This window comes from Notolepis coatsorum, assembly GCF_963971535.1.
Source record: "Notolepis coatsorum genome assembly, chromosome: 11".
In the NCBI taxonomy this organism is placed as follows: Eukaryota; Metazoa; Chordata; class Actinopteri; order Aulopiformes; family Paralepididae; genus Notolepis; species Notolepis coatsorum.
The window spans coordinates 18076169-18089566 of record NC_140175.1 but is presented as its reverse complement, the minus strand read 5'-3'; the positions used below and the strand labels follow the sequence as shown (position 1 = coordinate 18089566).

At 45.8% G+C, this 13398-nt stretch overlaps 1 long non-coding RNA gene across 1 annotated transcript; it reads left to right on the top strand.

Annotated features, from left to right (window-relative positions):
• The first annotated feature begins 850 nt into the window (after positions 1-850).
• On the top strand, positions 851-11723 carry LOC311236682. Its single transcript, XR_014620234.1, has 3 exons — positions 851-953; positions 10176-10383; positions 10622-11723. It is a non-coding gene; the product is annotated as an uncharacterized lncRNA (long non-coding RNA).
• Positions 11724-13398: the final 1675 nt, after the last annotated feature.

The window sequence follows — 13398 nt, the reverse complement described above, 5'->3', positions numbered from 1 at the left end:
ATAAGACAAAAGGTGACGGATTTCCCCAGCCTGAATCGCCCACTTCTGCCCCATTTTCAAAATTGTTATAATTCAGATTCAATTCAGGCGATTCGGGAATCACTTGAATTGAATAATAGTATTATGGAATTAGGAAAACGGCAAAAGTGCACAACTAAGGGGGCTGGATTCAAGCTATAGAATGTTCCGGGAAAGGGTTGATTAGCTATAGCCAATTGTAATATTGATCATAAATGATCACCATAAAGAATGAGATAGTTGTTCACATTTGATTGATTTAATCGAGGTTTTTATTCTGGTTATACAAACAGGCTTTAAAAATACAGCAGATATCTGATTCTCAATTCAAAACCACACCTACCTCTAACATTGCGTTTTGAAAAAGTGAGTTGATGGCATGTAAGGAACGCATTTAGTGTTAAGACAAATCAAAAAAGAATTGGAGGATGTGGAAATTCACAGACCATTGGTGGTCCATAATCACTTTGAAAAAGCACAATTATAAAAAAGTAAGAACATAAATAAATAAAATGTCATAAAGGAGCCGTGTTGAAAGGGGCGTCTGAACTGAACTAAGCGAGGACCTCATGCGCATGCGCGGCGAAGAATGCGGAAGCGCCCTTGCACTCTTCAGCTGGCAATAAGCTACACGCAAATCAAACCTGTCTGGAAGTATGGGAGGGGGCTAGAGTGGGGCTATAGAGGGACCCGCCTCTATATAAAGTGTTGTATCACCGTGACTTTCGAACGGTCTGTTCAGTTGTCAGTGTGAAAATGACTAAAATCAACAAACAACATTCTCGAGATGTGCGTCAGTTACGATCCCAGGGCATATCTACGAGACGCATTAGGCAACATCTTGCATCGTTAGGAATCTGCGTTACTCCGGGCACTATTGAATGGCATTACAAACTGAAAATACAACGACGCCGTGCTCCACGTAAACTGTCTGAGTGAGTACAGAATGAATGAATGAATGAAAACTTTATTTAACAGATTAGCAGGTCTGTGTTGTGCGTTACGAGAGAGTATTAACCTGTAAAACCCATATTGAGCTGGAATTAAACCATCATATACGAATACAATGAATGAATGAATGAAAACTTTATTAACAGATTGCAGAATGGGTACAGTGCAGTACAGCTCAATACATACAATTGTTAAGGGGATGCAGACCAGAGAAAGACTTTCGTCTTGTTTCCACCAGGGTCCCCCATTTCCAATTCATCGTAACATATATGACATACATGACATACAGATAGACAGTACTGCTACATCTATACATTTATGACATACCAGATTTGCAATTACAGTACTGTATTTGTGATACAAAAAGAGTCCAGAAAGAAAAGAGTATATACATTAGGCGTAGAAACTGTACATTGGATTGGGTAGGTGGGGGTGGGACTGTACATTGGAGGTGGTTGGGGGGGGGGGGGGGGGGGGGGGGTAGGAGTGTGGGGGGGGGGGGGGTGTTGGCGGGGGTTGTGTTCGGACATTTACAGGGGCCAGTTTCGAGTTGCAGTCTCCCTTAGGTGTTTTTTGAGAGTGTTTTTGAAAGTGGGTAGTGATTCACATTCCTTTACAGCTTTGGGTAGGGCGTTCCACATTGATGTGGCATAATTGCGAAACGTGTTTAGTCCCTTGTTTGAGCCGAATCTGGGTTTAACATGATTTGTGGAGCTCCCTCTGGTGTTGTGATCGTGGTATTCACTGACCTTTGGGAAGTATTTAGTCATGTACATGGGTACCTTGGTCGTGTAGTGTATCTTGTAGACCAGGCCCATTGCAAGTTGCTGTACTCTGTCGTCTACTCTAAGCCATCCTAGGTTGTCAAAGTGGGCAGGGGTGAGGTGGGTTCTAGGAGTAAGGTCAAGCAGTAGTCTGACCAGTTTGTTTTGAGATGTTTGTAATTTTGTTTTTAGCGCCTTTGAGGTGCTTTGGTACCATGAGGTGCAAGCATAGTCGTAGTACCCTTGAATGAGTGCTCCTGCTAGAGTCTTCAGGGTATTCTTGTTTACCAGTGAGGAGATCCGGTACAAGAAACGAGTTCGTTGGTTGACTTTTTTTATTACATTGGATGCCATTTTGTCACAGGAAAGATTTGCCTCTAGGATGGAACCCAGGTAGGTAATATCTTCTTTCCTTGTGACAATATTGTCACCCACTGTAACTGAGAAGCCGTCGGTCTTGCTGAGTTTGTTATTTGAACCGAAGAGAATGGACTCTGTTTTGCCCATGTGTAATGATAGTTTGTTATCAGCGAGCCATATGCAGATTTTGCTTAGTTCTGAGCTGAGGGTTTTTTCAACCTGTAATTTGTTCTTGTCAGAGACCAGCAGGGCTGAGTCGTCCGCAAACAGGAACAAGTTGCAGTCACAAGCTGACGACATGTCATTTGCATAAATTAGGAACAGTAGCGGACCTAGTATGCTTCCTTGTGGAACACCACAGTTTACTGTGAGGGGGGGGGATAGGGTACCGTTTACCTCCACCATCTGCTCTCTCCCCTCCAGGTAGGATTGCATCCAGCTCACTGATAGACTATCAAAACCAATTGCTTTTAGCTTGTCAATCAGAATGGTGTGATTGACAGTGTCGAAGGCCTTTTGTAGGTCCAGCATGACCATGCCGCAGTATTTGCCCGCGTCCACCTCTTGTTTGATGTGGTCGTTTAAATAGAGAAGGCATGTGTCAGTGGAGTGGGATGTTCTGAAGCCAGATTGGAATTCGTAGATTAGATTTTTTTCCGCAAGGTATTTTTCGACCTGTTCGTATACAATTTTTTCCATGACTTTCGAGATGGATGTAAGGATAGAAACAGGGCGGTAGTTGCCTGGGTCTAATTTACTGCCTTTTTTGTGCAGAGGGGTCACTCTCGCTATTTTGAAGTCCTTGGGGACGTGTCCCTGTTTTATAGAGAGGTTTATTATGTGTGTGATGACTGGGGTGATGGCGGCTGCTGAGTCTCTGAGGAATTTGGAGGGGATGTTGTCATGGCCAGTGGCCTTGTTAGGTTGGAGGGCGCTCAGTTTTTTGAGTACCTCATCTGTTGTTACCATTTCCAGTTTGAAGTCGTCTTTGTGGACCCCTAGGTTTTTGTAAATCCGTAAATCCGTAAAAACCTCTCCTCATTCTTCCTGACATTACTGCATGCCTGATCGCTACGATACGTTCACTACCACCGATTGGACAAGTTGAAATGCATTTTTACTTAACTTTACAGCATTATTCAAACGTGATAGGAAGTTTCACATTCTTGTACAAAATAAATATACTGTCTCATAAATGTTACAATATATAAATAAAATGATAAAAAAAAGAACCAGTCTGTTTTAGAAGGAGAATGAGTTTTGTATCTGAACCAGCAACCCTGATGTAAACAAGACGAAAGTCTTTCTCTGGTCTGCATCCCCTTAACAATTGTGTGTATTGAGCTGTACTGTACCCATTCTGCAATCTGTTAATAACGTTTTCAATCAATCAACATTTATAACACAATAACAAGTGTGAAAATAACATGTTACAAACTGTAAAAACAAATACATAAGAACAAAGTGGGGCTCGCAACTCACTTGTGTCCACGGTGATTTTAATAAACAAAAAAGGCAGTAGATGCAACGTTTCGACCTTACCGGTCTGCGTGTTGCTTAATAACAGCGCAACAGTGCAAAAATGCTTCCGCTTTCGTCACCGCAGGCCACTACGGTAAAGCGCCTTTCTTTTCAGGCCCGCTTAGACAAATGCTATGGCATTTCCGCGTACATTGCAACGAATCACTTGAAACCTCGGCTGTCTTTAACTATGAGTGAACACAACTGTCTTTAACTATGAGTGAACACAACGCAACATTGTAACGTTAACGTGTAATTTACTATGGATATGGAATATAGTATATTATCGCGACGATTGTAACGTTAACGTGTACTTCGCGAATATAGTATATTATCGCGACGCGTTGTCGGAGGCGACTAAACGCTGTTGTGAACACAACACATTGTAACGTTAACGTGTACTTTACTATGGAATATCAGAAGAAACTACTCAACCTCGGCTGTCTTTAACTAAACAGTGTTGTGAACACAACACATTGTAACGTTAACGTGTACTTCGCGACGCGTCTGTTATGTCCTGTTATGCTACGTATAGGTTGTGACATACTAGCAGTTACATTGTAGGCTACTGTGCCTTTAATAGACGGGCGTGGTTAGCGCTCGAGGTAGGGCTGTGTTTGTAACCTAAGAGTCAGTCGAATAAAGTAATGAAACCACACGGTCGTGTGTTCATTGTCTCAACATAATAATTGGCGAACGAGGATGGCTGATTTCGTTTTACCACCGCCACCACCGTTTCTACCTGTTCCCGGTGACCCAGCGGTTCCATGGGTTAGATGGCTAACGTCATTGGAGGACTATTTATTGGCGTTGGGACTGGAGGATCTGGAAGAAGCTAGGAAGTGCGCACTTCTGCGACACTGCCTCGGACAGGAGGGGCAACGGATTTATGCTACGCTTACATTAGCCGACGATCAGTACTCTACTGCTACCGAGGCTCTGAAGTCGCATTTTAGCTCGGGAAGAAGCCGTCGGATGTACCGGTTTGAGTTCCGCCAGAGAGCACAGAGGTCTGGTGAGACTGTTTCGCAATATGTGTCTGCCCTGCGGGAGCTAGCCAAGCATTGTGATTTTAGGAACTTGGAGGATGGACTCATAGTCGACCAGCTGATTGAAAGAACATTGTGTGCTCAACTGAGGGAGAGACTGTTATTAGAGCCGGACGCCATGACACTAGCTGATGCAGTAGTGATTGGAAAACAGTTGGAGACAGCTATCTCTGAGGCGCGCAAGTTTTCCCGCGCGGTGCATGAGCCTGTGACGTCACCTCCACCCGGAGTTCAGAACGTGGCCCAGGAGGCAGCTGGCGCAGACGGTGACAACTTCGATGTGCAGAGAGTGGCAGACAGGGCGCCGAGGGAGAGGGAGAATGGACAAAGGCGTTGTGGTAACTGTGGCTCCCCTAAGCATGCAACCAGGGACCTGTCCTGCCCTGCTCTAGGCAAGCGCTGCCGTAACTGCAACAGGGTTAACCATTTTGCGCGCTGGTGTCGCTCTCCTCCTGATCACGCACAGTCTGGGGCTGTTCCCATCAATACAGTACAAAGCCCACAGGCCTCATTCAGTCATTGCACATGTCGTGTGGGTGGGGCCTCCATACCACTCCTCGTGGACACAGGGGCTAAAGTGTCGCTCCTGAATAAGTCCACTTATGACCGGCTCTTCAGTCACGTGCCGTTGACTACAGCAGCAAACGCCCTGTCGGGGTATGGCCACGCCCCGATCACCACTTTAGGGGTAGCCTGCCTACCTGTGGAGTACAACAAGAGACACATCCCTGACACCGAGTTCTACATCACACGGAGAGGGGCTAACATCATGGGGCTAGACCTGTTTCATGCTCTGGACTTCACATTGACCGACGCTGGGGGTCTACGCGTCCTGCAGGTCACCGCGTCCTGGCCTGACCATCACCCGACACTGTTCGAAGGCCTGGGCTGTATGACTGGATTTGTGCACCAGCCCTCGGTGGACACGTCTGTCCGACCCGTCATTCAGCCGCTGCGGCGCATTCCCTTGGCCCTCCGTGATGCGGTGGAGGAGGAGATTCGTCATCTGGTGAAGGAGGACGTCATAGAACCGATCAACGCCTCTCCCTGGGTGTCCAACCTGGTGATAGCCAAGAAACGGGGGGGGCGCGGACTGCGTCTATGCGTCGATCTGACAGACGTAAACAAAGCCATCATCCCTGACAAGTATCCCCTCCCCACAGCGGAGGAGCTGACTAGCCATTTCCATGGCTCCACGATTTTCAGTAAAATGGATTTACGTCACGGCTACCTGCAGGTTCCCCTGGCACCGGGCAGTATGGACCTCACAGCGTTTGTCACACATGTGGGGGTTTTCAGGTACAAGCGCATGGCTTTTGGCCTGTCATCAGCCCCAAGCTGTTTTCAGAAAATAATGTCGCTCATTTTGGCTGGCATCCAGGGGGTCAGCATCTACTTGGATGATGTGGTGGTGCATGCGCCCACCGCTGCACTCCACGACGCTCGCCTGGAGCAGGTCTTCCAGCGCTTCAAGCAAAACGGGGTCACACTCAACGCGGAGAAGTGTACATTTGGAGCTACTGAGGTCGAGTTCCTGGGGTTCAGGCTCTCCAGGGAGGTTATCACCCCGATCATGTCCCACACCGAAGCAATCCTGTCCCTGCCGGACCCGCAGTCGCCGTCCAAGCTGTCTTCTTTTCTGGGCATGGCTGCCTACTACCTCCGGTTCATGCCACACTATTCTGACTCGACGGCCCCTCTGCGCCAGCTGTTACGCAAGGATGCGGTATGGGACTGGACCCCGGCAGCTCACGTCCCCGCCAACACTGGCGCATTTCAGCCTGACCGCGCCCACCTTGGTCACCTGTGACGCCTCTGGGGTGGCGCTCGGCGCCGTGCTATCCCAGGTTTATGGAGGGGTAGAGCGTCCAGTGGCTTTTGCCTCTCGGGCCCTCACACCAGCCGAGCAGAAATACTCTGTGGGGGAAAGGGAGGCCCTCGCCTGTCTGTGGGCCTGCGAACGCTGGCATGTCTACCTGTATGGCAGGGCGTTCACCATTCGCACAGATCATCAGTCTCTGACAGCGCTGCTGGCGACCCGAGGGGCGGGGCACAAGCCTATGAGGCTACTGAGGTGGGCTGATAGGCTGAATCAGTACAACTTCGGACTCGAGTTTATGCCGGGGCGCTCTAACACGGTAGCTGACCTTCTTTCAAGAGCCGTCTCTACGACAAAAGAGGCGGGTGAGGCGAGTCCTGAACAGGAGGACGACGTGGACTGGGTCCACATGCTGCATGGACCGCTCAGCGCAGTAGTCACGCTGGCTGAGCTGCAGCAGGCTGCGGCTGAAGATGAGACATTTACAAATCTCCGTGCCTATATCCAGGACGGCTGGCCAGCCACGGTGGAGGACAGACTGCTCCCCTACCGCCGAGTCCGCGACGAGCTCTCCTGCTGGGGGGAGGTGTGCCTCGCCCGCGGTCACCGCGCTATTCTACCAGAGGCGCTGAGGGCCAGGGTATTGCACATGGCGCACGACGGCCACCTGGGGGTGGTTAAGTTGAAACAACGCTGCAGAGACACAGTGTGGTGGCCTCACATAGACGGCGACGTAGAGGAGCTGGTGCGCAACTGTACCTGCTGCCTGCTGAGTGGGAAAACGGGCCAGCCGGCTACAGCACCCCTCACCCCGACCCCGTGGCCGTCCGCGCCGTGGGAGCACATTCAGGTTGACCTATGCGGAGAGCTTCATGGGGCCCCGGCACATGCCCGCTACCTGATGGTCGTGCACGACCTACACTCGAAGTGGCCAGAGGCCATCGAACTCAGCTCCATCACCACACAGAGCATCACCGACAACCTCGTTAAGCTGTTTGGGCGCTGGGGCCTGCCCAGTGTCGTCACCACAGACAATGGGCCTCAATTCATCTCGGCAGAGTTCTCTGAGTTCCTGTCACTGAGGTCCATCAGGCACATCAGGACGTCGGTCTACCATCCTGAAAGTAACGGCGGCGTTGAACGCCTAAACAAATCTCTGAAGAATGGAATCAGAGCCTGCCTGGAGGAGGGGAAAACCTTCAGCGCTGCACTCACCCAAACTCTCCTGACCATCCGGGCATCCAAGCACTCCACCACAGGGGTCTCTCCGGCTCTGCTCATGATTGGGCGAGAAATGAAACAACCACTAGACTGCTTGAGAGCTGAACCGGCCCCTGCATGCGAGAGCCCTGGGCTCGAGAAGGCCAGAGATCAGGTCCAAAGCTCACAGGCTCAGATGAAACGGAGGTATGATGCCTCTCACAGAGTACAGACTCCCACTATGTCAGCAGGGGATTGGGTCAGGATTAAACACGCCAACCGCAAGAACAAGCTGAGCTCATACTGGTCAGCACCCCTCCGAGTGACCCGTCAACTGGGTCCGGCCACCTACAGACTAGATGATGGTTCTCGCTGGCACTCAAACCGCCTGCATAAGGTGGGTGCCCCGACACTGCCTGCATCATCCATGAGCCAAGCTGCAACCCGCAGTTGGCAGCCCCGCTTGGAAGCAACCAGGGTGGGAGGTAACCCACCACAACCACCAGACCCTGCTCCCCAGCCTGCTCGCCCTCAGAGGGTGAGGGCTCCACCCGCTTGGCATGGGGACTATGTTACTGGGTAAATGCCACGGGTTGGTGGACTGAAGTGTTCAGTTTCTGTTCATGGACTGGAATGTTCTATTGCTGTTGCAAGAGGGAAGGGGGGGGAAAATGTTATGTCCTGTTATGCTACGTATAGGTTGTGACATACTAGCAGTTACATTGTAGGCTACTGTGCCTTTAATAGACGGGCGTGGTTAGCGCTCGAGGTAGGGCTGTGTTTGTAACCTAAGAGTCAGTCGAATAAAGTAATGAAACCACACGGTCGTGTGTTCATTGTCTCAACATAATAGCGTCGTCAGACTAAACAGTGTTGTGAACACAACACATTGTAACGTTAACGTGTACTTTACTATGGAATATCAGAAGAAACTACTCAACCTCGGCTGTCTTTAACTATGAATGAACACAACACTCTAACTCACCAATGTACAGTTTCTACGCCAAATGTATATACACTTATTTTTCTGGACACGTTTGTATCACAAACAGTACTGTATTTGCAAATCTGATATGTCATAAATGTATAGATGTAGCAGTACTGTCTATCTGTATGTCATGTATGTCATATATGTTATGATGAATTGAAAATGGGGGACCCTGATGTAAACAAGACGAAAGTCTTTCTCTGGTCTGCATCCCCTTAACAATTGTATGTATTGAGCTGTACTGTACTGTACCCATTCTGCAATCTGTTAATAAACGTTTCAATCAATCAAACAAACCATGTTTAGATAATAAAGTACTCAACCTCTACTTGTCTACTGTCTGACTGAACACAACACTCTAACTAACTTACCATGTTTAGATAATGAAGTACTCAACCTCTACAGTCTTTAACTATGAGTGAACACAACACTCTAACTTACCATCTTTAGATAATGAAGTATGCAACCTCTACTGTATTTAACTATGAAGGAATTACAACCTTTATTTAATGGTTAATAGTTTGATAAAAGGTAATTTACTATATTTGTATGACATTTACACTTAAAGTAGAAAAACAAAAGTAATCTGTAAAATAATAGTGAATTTCCTGTGAAAAAACATTTATTTTTTACAGTGTACGTTACACACACACAAATGCTACAGTCATTATGACACATTTAACAAAGAAAGTCTTGTATGAACTACTGTTGAACCACAGTAAAAGGTCTAAATGCTCTGGTTCTGTGCACTGCTACTAAAACTGTTGAACCACAGTAAAAGGTCTAAATGCTCTGGTTCTGTGCACTGCTACTAAAACTGTTGAACCACAGTAAAAGGTCTAATGCGCATGCGCGGGCACCTCGCGAGCACGCCGCCTGGGCGCTGGGCGAAGGAAAATGAAAGGCGCATTACCGTACTGGCGTGCGGTGACGAATGCGGAAGCATTTTTGCACTGTTGCGCTGTTATTAAGCAACAGGCTACCGGTCTTCCTCAAGCATGAATGAATGAATGAAAACTTTATTTAACAGATTGCAGAATGGGTACAATACAGTACGGCTCAATACATACAATTGTTAAGGGGATGCAGACCTGAGAAAGACGTTTGTCTTGTTTACATCAGGGTCCCCCATTTTCAATTCATATAGACATTTATGACATACGCAACATACATGACATTTATGGCATAGGGACATATAGGTATTTAGTACTGATACATTTGTGACATAAGCGGTATTCAAATATACAGTACTGTTACCCCTAGATCCTGACAGAGTATATACATATGATGGGGAGGGGACTGTACATTAGGAGGGGGTGGGAGGGAAATATACATACGGCGGGGAGGGAATATATACATGCGGTATATAGTTCTATGGTATTAGCACATTGTGAAATAATATGTTGCCGTTTCTAAATAAGAACGGTGCAATATTCTGTTCATTCTGACGATTCATTAACTCTCAGTTAATTAATTTCCACTTTCTTTCTCTTCCCTTTCCATAGCAATGTCCTGGTCGCCATTGACAACTTGACAAAGGCCCGCAATTGCATGGTTGCAAGGCAAATCCAGAAGTGCATCGAAGACGATTTGGGTATTCATCTCAGCCTGACTGCTATCCGTAGAGCACGTAGGGGCCTCGGCTGGAAATATGGTCAAACTAAGTTCTGGCCAATGATCCGTGACAAAAATAAAGAATTAAGACTCGCACAGGTTTGTTTTTCTTCTATCTATCTATCTATCTATCTATCTATCTATCTATCTATCTATCTATCTATCTATCTATCTATCTATCTATCTATCTATCTATCTATCTATCTATCTATCTATCTATCTATCTATCTATCTATCTATCTATCTATCTATCTATCTATCTATCTATCTATGAGCCGTACTGTATTGTACCCATTCTGCAATCTGTTAAATAAAGTTTTCATTCATTCATCTACAGGCGCACCAGTGGATCGATACATGTGAAACGTGGCATGACGTCATATTTACAGATGAAAGCACTGTCGCACTCGCACCTAAACATCCATTAAAAGTGCATGTTTGGGGCGCGATTTCCAAGCTTGGTCCAGGCCCGCTTGTTATTTTCGATGGAATAATGGACCGTGTCTTTTTTGAAGAATCGATCATCAAAGCAGCCGCCGGTCCGTACATACGAGCAACTTTTGGGGAGAGCCATCGTTTCTTCCAGGATAACGACCCGAAACACAGCGCTGCCAGAGTTTGCATTGAAGCAGAGGGAATCAATTGGGTCAAAACCCCCGCTGAGTCTCCCGATTTGAACCCCATTGAAATTGTGTGGCACCTGATGAAAGACTATATTCGCAGAGAGGCGAAACCTTTCACGAAAGATGCTTTAGTAGCGGCCATAAGGTTTTTCTGGCGCAATAAACTAACAGTGGATGTATGTAACAATCTCATAGCTGGCTTGGCAAAAGTGTTGCCACTAGTCATAGCAAATAATGGAGGTCAAAGTGGTAAATAAGCCAGTTAACGTGTAACCTTGTATCTTGTAATTTGTGTGTGTGTTTTAATACAATTCTGAACTCTTGACTTGACTGACAACTGCTGTTACTGTACTGTACAATCTTATAGTAACAAAACAATACACAAATTGAACATAGTTTTGAACGTTTTATTACAATAGTATTTACATTTTCTGATGACACTGCCATTTTAGCTCTAATTAAGAATGACAGTGACCTAGCTGACTATTATTTGGAAATCCAGAGGTTTGTGGGAGATGGTGTTTGACCCCAGAGGTGTTGGGGACCACAGGCCTGTGGTCATCCACACACAGTCCATCTCACAGGTCTCTTCATATAAATATCTTGGGATTTTTGTCGATAACACACTAACCTGGAACACCCATGTAGATAGGATTTTATAGTATGTCTGCACTTTATGTGCTCATTTCATCATTCATCAGTTTTGTGTCAGTCTTGTTTATCTGATCTTATTTCTGAAGATGCATTTCCATTGGCTAATGGTCGAGATATAAGTCACTTGTTACTTGATATTACTGTAAACCATTTGACATCTATTGCTGACTGTTCATACATTTGTTACAATAAAGATGCAAATAATTGTTATCTCTTGTCTAATCAGAATTTTTTTTTTTATTACAAAACATTGAGATATCAAACAGAAAAATTTTCTTGTTTACATCAGGTTCACAGTACGGGGAGATTGATTGATTGATTGAACATTTTATTAACAGATTGCAGAATGTTGTCTGCAGAAGAGGTCTACAAATATACAACATACTTGTTCACATGTCATTTTTCTTTCACTCTAAAGGAAATATGTCTCACATACAGTAGACCCCCCAGTAGCCTACTTTGTGGAGACGAAGATGATGAGTACCAGTCTTCTCCTCAGACATATAAACTGTACATTGGAAGAGGTCTAGAAATATACAGCACTGTTTGTGATACAAAAATAGTATATAGTAATAATAGAGTATATACATTTGAGGGGGAATAAACTGTACTTTAGAGTGAAAGAAAAATGACATGTGAACAAGTATGTTGTGTGCCAGGTTAATGTACTCTACTATTTTTGTATCACAAACAGTGCTGTATATGTACAGTTTATTCCCCCTCAAATGTATATACTCTATTATTACTATATGCGAGAGAGCCCCCCCCCCCCCCAACAGTGCTGTATATTTGTACTACGACTATGCTTGCACCTCATGGTACCAAAGCACCTCAAAGGCGCTAAAAACAAGATTACAAACATCACAAAACAAACCGGTCAGACTTCTACTTGACCTTACCCCTAGAACCCACCTCACATTCACTCACAGACGGCAGAGGTGCCAACCTGCTCATCAGGAGCAATTGGGGGTTAAGCGTCTTGCTCAAGGACACTTTGACACGCTGCCGTTGGAATGCGCTGGCTGCAACCCCCACACACCATTGAAATGCTAATTGTCCAGCACCTAGTATTTACTACTCTCAAAAAACACCTACGTGAGACTCCAATTCGAAACTGGCCCCTACAAATGTCCTAACCTAGTTGTACAGTAAATGACCAAGTAAGGCTTTGTCAGTATTCCAATGTACAGTGTAAAATGTGTGTGTGTCCCCTACCCAACCCCCCCCCCCCCCCCCCACCTCCAATGTACAGCCCTCACCCAACCTCCTCCAATGTACAGTTTCTACGCCAAATGTATATACACTCCTTTTCTGGACACTTTTGTATCACAAACAGTACTGTATTTGCAAATCTGATATGTCATAAATGTATAGATGTAGCAGTACTGTCTATCTGTATGTCATGTATGTCATATATGTTATGATGAATTTAAAATGGGGGACCCTGATGTAAACAAGACGAAAGTCTTTCTCTGGTCTGCATCCCCTTAACAATTGTATGTATTGAGCTGTACTGTACATCCACTACTTCATTCTACAACAGAGAATTCCACATTTATATGCGTTCCTTTATCTTATCCACCACAGCTACCTTACTGTATATGTGACAAATAAAAACAAACTTGAGTATACATTCGGCTTACATTTTTCTATTGCCTATATTTATTGTAACGTATAACGAATGGTAAATGCCATGGTTCATTTATATAGCACTTTTATCCAAAGCGCTTTACAATTCTTTCCTCACATTTGACCCATTCACTCACACACTGATGTGTCAACCTGCTCATCGGGGACAGTTAGGGGTTAAGTGTCTTTCCCGGCAGGAGAGGGAATC